The sequence below is a fragment of the Pseudophryne corroboree genome, unplaced genomic scaffold (assembly GCF_028390025.1).
Source record: "Pseudophryne corroboree isolate aPseCor3 unplaced genomic scaffold, aPseCor3.hap2 scaffold_392, whole genome shotgun sequence".
In the NCBI taxonomy this organism is placed as follows: Eukaryota; Metazoa; Chordata; class Amphibia; order Anura; family Myobatrachidae; genus Pseudophryne; species Pseudophryne corroboree.
In genome coordinates, this window is record NW_026970035.1 from 435,257 (window position 1) to 441,037 (window position 5,781).

Here is a 5,781-nt window from a genome sequence, read left to right on the forward strand (position 1 = left end):
CGCCGTCCGTCCCAGAGCCGCGCCTCCGTCCCCCTTGCAGAGCCGGAAGATAGAAGCCGGGTGAGTATGAGAAGAAAAGAAGACTTCAGAGGCGGCAGAAGACTTCATGATCTTCACTGAAGTAACGCACAGCACTGCAGCTGTGCGCCATTGCTCCCATACACCTCACACACTCCGGTCACTGTAAGGGTGCAGGGCGCAGGGGGGGGGGGCACCCTGGGCAGCAATATAAACCTCTTTTTGGCAAAAATATAACACATATACAGCCGGGCACTGTATATATGTATGAGCCCCCGCCAATTTTACAGTTTAAGCGGGACAGAAGCCTGCCGCCGAGGGTGCGGGGCTTCTCCCTCAGCACTCACCAGCGCCATTTTTTCTTCACAGCACCGCTGAGAGGAAGCTCCCCGGACTCTCCCCTGCTTATACCACGGTAGACAAGAGAGTTGAATAGAGGGGAGGGGGGCACATAATTTGGCGCAAATTACATGCTGCAGTACTACTGGGCAAACATTAAGTTACTGTGTATTCCTGGGTTATATAGCGCTGGGGTGTGTGCTGGCATACTCTCTCTCTGTCTCTCCAAAGGGCCTTGTGGGGAAACTGTCTTCAGAAAAAGCATTCCCTGTGTGTGTGGTGTGTCGGTACACGTGTGTCGACATGTCTGAGGAAGAAGGCTATATTAGAGAGGAGCAGGAGCAAATGAATGTGGTGTCTCCGCCGACAGCTGATTGGATGGATATGTGGAATGTTTTAAATTCTAGTGTAAACTCATTGCACAAAAGATTAGACAAGGCTGAAGCTTTGGGACAGTCAGGGTCTCAACCCATGCCTGATCCTATGTTGCAGGGACTGTCAGGGTCTCATAAGCGCCCACTATCCCAGATTGTTGACACAGATACAGACACGGATTCTGACTCCAGTGTCGATTACGATGATGCAAAGTTACAGCCAAAATTGGCAAAATCCATTCGATATATGATTATGGCAATAAAAGATGTTTTGCACATCAGAGAGGAACCCCCTGTCCCTGACAAGAGGGTACATATGTACAAGGTGAAAAAGCCTGAGGTAACCTTTGAGGGGGTCACACGAGCTGAACGAGTTATGTGAAAAAGCTTGGGAATCTCCAGATAAAAGACTGCAGATTTCCAAAAGGATTCTTATGGCGTATCCTTTCCCATCAATGGATAGGTTACGATGGGAATCCTCCCCTAGGGTGGACAAAGCATTAACACGCTTATCCAAGAAGAAAGCCCTCCCGTCCCAGTATACGGCTACCCTCAAAGAGTCTGCTGACCGCAAACAGGAGATTACCCTGAAGTCCATTTATACACATTCAGGTACCTTACTCAGACCGGCAATTGCGTCGGCCTGGGTGTGTAGTGCTGTAGCGGCATGGACGGATACCTTATCTGAGGGGATGGATACCCTAGATAAGGATACTATTTTATTGACCCTGGGGCATATAAGAGATGCTGTCCTATATATGTGTGTATGCAAACTACAGGTGGTGCTGCAGGGCTCACACCCTTTTACTTGTCTTGTAGAGCAACTCTGGAGCTGTTTCTGGGTCCAGCTGCTGCAAGAAATCAGCTTGAATGCTTCAGGGGCTGGGGCATGGCCAACATGAGCCCACACTGATGGGGGGTGGGGGTGTATAAAGCGATTTAGGGGTCATCCAAGCGCAACCCCACAAAGGCCGCCATGCCCTGCGTGACCCTTTTCTCTTTTCATATGCAGACGAGGGTTGCAGCCAACTATGCCCACTGCTTGGATGACATCACTATATGCAAATCCATCTGCTGCAGGCCTTCCCCCAGGAATGCTTGCAGTAGTTGTTGCATTTGGTTTGTTGTTAGGGGGTGTTTCAGTATTAGGCAGCCTTCTGCCCTCCCACATTCGTCTGAAAATGTGTTCTCCCTGCAGTTGTTGTTCCCAGATGAGAGTTCCCTTGTGCTTCCTCAGTTGAATCTCCTTAACTTGACAGGGGTGTGCCCGAGCAGCCGCCCTCCACAGCCCTATCCCAACACATACTTATCTTGCATATGAGATCTCTTGATCATGAAGATAGTTCTCACAGGGTGAGTTTCATCCATTACATTTTAAAGTAGGAAGGTACAAATTACATATTCAAATTACATATATGTGCTGGATTCAAATGTTTTCCCCCCTTCCTTTCTCAATTGTGCCCATCAGCAGCTATTCTAATGTTGCTGCCAATGGGTGTGACGCATTCATTTCTTCTGTGGGGTACACTGGACTCCACAAGGATTCACATTGTATGTACACCAGAGTAGGATCTTGATCTGAGGCACCCACAGGCTCAAAGCTTTTGACTGTTCCCAAGATGCTCAGCGCCCCCTCCTCTATAACCTCGCTTCCATGAACAGGGAGCTCAGTTTGTAGTTGGTGCCTTCAGTAGCAGGCCACTTAACAGGGGGCTGCCTCAGGCAGCCTATTCTTAGCTATTAATTTTGGCAAGAAAAGAATAACTTTTTTTATAAGAATCTACAAGGGCTGCAGCAGGCTAGGTCTAATAGACCTCTTTACTGCAGCTCCATCACTCCCAGTGGCGCAGTATACTCCCGTGCCCCGGTTGCTGGGTCACTGCAGCGGAGGCTCCGGTTTCTTCCTAAGGTCAGTCACACACACACCGCCCTCCGGGATCACGAGGCCGCTGATGGGGGCGGGCCGTGTGCGCACTGGCGTGGACACTGATTACTGGGCAGCCGCTCCACTAGCCACCAGGGACAGTTAAGGAGCACAGCTCTGGGGTTTTTTCTCCTATATTAACCCCATTTTGTACTACCCGCAGTGCATTGTGATAGGTAATGGGGCCTGATTCAGGTTGGATCGCAATCCAACTGCAAAAACTGCTAAGAGCATACGCATCCGCCTGCATTTTCTGCGGCACCCCGCAGATAATGCGATCACCTCTGCCTGTGAATCGGTGAAGGGGGGGGTGGAGGGGGGTCAACAACACTCCATTTCCAAGTCGGAGATGGAGCGGTGCGGGGGCACGGTTTCAAAATGGGGTCGGCAACGGAGAAACAGGAGGCGTGGTCAGAGCAGCTGCATGACATCACATGGGCCGGACTCTGCCAGTGGAGCCCCAGCGTCATGAGGTAGATTTTGTAGAGGCCGGGGAGGACTTCTGTTCCTGGGAACTAGCTGTGTTGTGCAGCTTTATTCCTCTGCCCCTACCTCTGGCAAGAAAGGACGCACCTCGCACTTTCTTGTTTCTTTGTGACCGAAAGGACTGCATTTGATAATGCGGAGCTTTCTTATGCTGTGAGGGAACATAAGGTAAAAAATTTGATTTTCCAACTGTAGCTGTGCGTGTTAATGCTTTGTCCATCCTACGGGAGGATTTCCATCGTAACCTATCCGTTGATGGAAAAGGATACGCCATAAGAATCCTTTTGGAAATCTGCAGTCTTTTATCTGGAGATTCCCAAGCTTTTTCACATAACTCGTTCAGCTCGTGTGACCCCCTCAAAGGTTACCTCAGGCTTCTTTCCCTTGTACATATGTACCCTCTTGTCAGGGACAGGGGGTTCCTCTGTGATGTGCAAAACATCTTTTATTGCCATAATCATATATCGAACGGATTTTGCCAATTTTGGCTGTAACTTTGCATCATCGTAATCGACACTGGAGTCAGAATCCGTGTCGGTATCTATGTCAACAATCTGGGATAGTGGGCGCTTATGAGACCCTGACAGTCCCTGCAACATAGGATCAGGCATGGGTTGAGTCCCTGACTGTCCCAAAGCTTCAGCCTTGTCTAATCTTTTGTACAATGAGTTTACACTAGCATTTAAAACATTCCACATATCCATCCAATCAGGTGTCAGCGGAGACACCACATTCATTTGCTCCCGCTCCTCTCTAATATAGCCTTCTTCCTCAGACATGTCGACACATGTGTACCGACACACCACACACACAGGGAATACTTTTTCTGAAGACAGTTTCCCCACAAGGCCCTTTGGAGAGACAGAGAGAGAGTATGCCAAGCACACTCCCCAGCGCTATATAACCCAGGAATAACACAGTAACTTAATGTTTGTCCAGTAGCGCTGCTGTATGTAATTTGCGCCGAATTATGTGCCCCCCCTCTCTTTTCAACCCTCTTCTCTACCGTGGTATAAGCAGGGGAGAGTCCGGGGAGCTTCCTCTCAGCGGTGCTGAGGAGAAAAAATGGCGCTGGTGAGTGCTGAGGGAGAAGCCCCGCCCCCTCGGCGGCGGGCTTCTGTCCCGCTTAAACTGTAAAATTGGTGGGGGCTCATACATATATACAGTGCCCAGCTGTATATATGTTATATTTTTGCCAAAAAGAGGTTTATATTGCTGCCCAGGGCGCCCCCCCTGCGCCCTGCACCCTTACAGTGACCGGAGTATGTGAGGTGTATGGGAGCAATGGCGCACAGCTGCAGTGCTGTGCGCTACCTCAGTGAAGATCATGAACTCTGTGGAGCCCGTCTATCCCCATGGTCCTTACGGAGTCCCCAGCATCCTCTAGGACGTTAGAGAAACTAGGATTTTAATACCTACCGGTAAATCCTTTTCTCTTAGTCTGTTGAGGATGCTGGGCACCCGTCCCAGTGTGTACTGTGTCTGCAGTTATTAAATGGCCCTTAACTCCAGAACATTTATGTGGAGACAACTTTCCTGACTTGACCATCTTCCTTGGACGTTTTCCCCCTGTGTGACTGCTCCCCAGCCTCGGAGGGTTGCATCTGTGGTCCCTAGGATCCAGTCCTGGATCCCGAACCATCGCCCCTCTAGGAGGTGAGAACTGTGCAGCCACCAATGGAGTGAGATTCTGGTCTTGGAAGACAGGATTATCCTCCGGTGCATGTGTAGGTGGGATCCGGACCAATTGTCCAACAGGTCCCACTGGAACACTCTGGCATGGAACCTGCCAAACTGAATGGCCTTGTAGGCCACAACCATCTTCCCCAGCAACTGAATGCATTGATGGATTAACACTCTTGCTGGTTTCAGAATTTGTTTGACCAGACTCTGGATCTCCATAGCCTTTCCACTGGAAGAAAACCTCTTCTGTGTCCAGTATGTGTTATGATTCCAGCACTCTGGTCAGAGAAGATCTTATGGCAAGGACCGGAGCACTGGAACGGAATGCTGGGGAAGGGAGCAGGACAGGAAAATAGCCCCTGGCGCCCTAACTCTGTTGTCTCGCCCGTGTTGTCAGAAATCCCCTGCGAGACTATGGTTTCTTGAGCCCTTGGCAGCCGCGTTTGAAGGGCGGATTATGTCTGCCCAACTTCGATGCCCCCCGGTCTTAATGAGAGACAAAGGGAAACCCGAGACAGGGTGATAACAAGAGGCCCTCTAACTAAACAACCAGGCCAGGGGCTAAGCAAACTCAAAACTATAATATGTGCGGAGAAACCGCCAGGAAAAAGGACAACCAAAATATCCACTTGTCCAATTCTCCTACCCGGCACCGCCGAGTACCAGAGAGGACTTGTGGAAGCGGAACCCTCCGCAAATGCTCCAAACACAAAATATAAAAGGTAAAGCGGCTGAGCCGCAACACACGGCAGAGCCGCAACTCACGAACACCACTGGATATAAAACGGTGATCAGTCAGGACTCCAGGGAACCAAAAGACCTCTTGGGATGAGATGACAACTCCCGAATACCGGACTTCTGCGGACTGGAATGACCGGATACAGCAGGACTGGAAACAGACTCTCAGCAAACAAATCTACAAAGAAATATAACTGCATCAATTGTATTCTGACTAAA